General features: G+C 38.1%; 1 protein-coding gene across 1 annotated transcript in view; it reads right to left on the bottom strand.

Moving 5' to 3' along the window:
* Positions 1-1,576, bottom strand: part of LOC308316961 (nucleolar protein 58-like) — a gene marked incomplete at both ends in the record, with an annotated part of 104,424 nt that overhangs the window by 8,226 nt on the left and 94,622 nt on the right. The window lies entirely within an intron of this gene.

The raw sequence follows: 1,576 nt of genomic DNA, 5'->3' as shown, positions 1-1,576 counted from the left end.
CTGAAGAGGCAGGTGACGCACAGCGGCAAGTCCCGGAGACCCTACATCCTCAAGCGAAGTAGCCTACGCTTTACTGACGACCGACAGACCGACAGACAGACAGACAGACAGACAGACAGACAGACAGACAGACAGAAGATGAAAGGGTGTTGGGGTTTGATGATGCTATACGTTATGTGAATGTGAATAAGTGGCAATGCTTTGTTGTTGTTGTTGTTGTTTTGTTTTCTATCTTCACTATACTGTACTGTACTGTACTGTACTGTACTGTCACTCAGTGTTGTTTTCGTCGACTAAAACTAAAATGTTCGTCGACTACCTTTTTTCAGACTGACTAAAACTAAATAAAAACGATAAAAATAAGACTAAATATACTGACAATTTCGTCAACAAATAAAAACTAGACTAAAATGTTAGGCAGGGACTAGTGGACAAGAGATCCAGTTTTATGCTGGGTTGCATGCTGAAAATATGCACGACGCGTTGTGAGATTGTATATCTGCTATTTTCAGCATGCGACCAAAGTGTAAAATATGTCATTACAACGACATCAAGGCCTGTCAAAAACACATTTTAGTCGACTAAAACTAGACTAAACACTAGAACATTCCAGGCGACTAAAATGTGACTAAAACTAAGTGAAAACTATTCAAGAGACTAATGACTAAAACTAAAATAGAAATTTGCTGCCAAAAACAACACTGATGTCACTACTGTAGCCTACTGTATGTCACTATAGTGTTTGTATGTTGTCTTTCTGAATCACACTTCTCGACTGACTGTCTGTGTTTGTGTGTGTCTGGCATCGAACGGTCGGGTCGAGCATCTGCCCGCATTCCTGGTTTCTTGTAAAAAAATATATATAAAAAAATACAAATAAAAAAAGGGAGAACCCGAAGCAGCAAAGCAGCAAAGAAATGTGCATCTTTTGAGAGATTATATTTATTTATTTACGATATTTTTCTTCACCGCACAGTATATTTATTTTCCTCTTGTTTTGTGATTAAAGGATGTGTATTTCAACACCATGCAGTGTGACGCGACTTTATCTTTTATTTGGATCAAAGCTTATATATACTGTCGGGTATACAGTAGGGACACAGTGGTGGAAAGTAACTAAGTACTTTTACATAAGTACTGTTCTTTTGAAAAAGTATCTATTCAACAGCTCAACTGGAGCATAAAACTGTGTGTGTGTGTGTGTGTGTGTGTGTGTGTGTGTGTGTGTGTGTGTGTGTGTGTGTGTGTGTGTGTCTGTGTGCATGGCTATCCTCAGCCTACACCTGTTTGCATGAGCTATCCTCACGTTTACATGCAACATGTTGCACATTATGGGCTATAGCCCACGGTCCAAAATGATGAGAAACGAGGATAACTTTTTTTTTCAAAATTTCAAAAAACATGGGCTATAACCCATCGTTTTTGTCAAATTGCGGAAATGGAAATTGCGGAAATTGCTCTTCACTTATAGCTATCTATTTTCAGGTAGATTGTTTTATTTTACTCAGTCAGCCATATCACTACTCATTTTTTTTCATGAAAAAGGTCATAGCTGGGTAATCTATTTTCAGGCAAA

This window comes from Protomyctophum bolini (genome assembly GCF_963924005.1).
Source record: "Protomyctophum bolini genome assembly, chromosome: 6".
NCBI classification, from domain to species: Eukaryota; Metazoa; Chordata; class Actinopteri; order Myctophiformes; family Myctophidae; genus Protomyctophum; species Protomyctophum bolini.
Note: the sequence above shows the minus strand (reverse complement) of the source record. Positions and strands in the feature narration are given on the sequence as shown.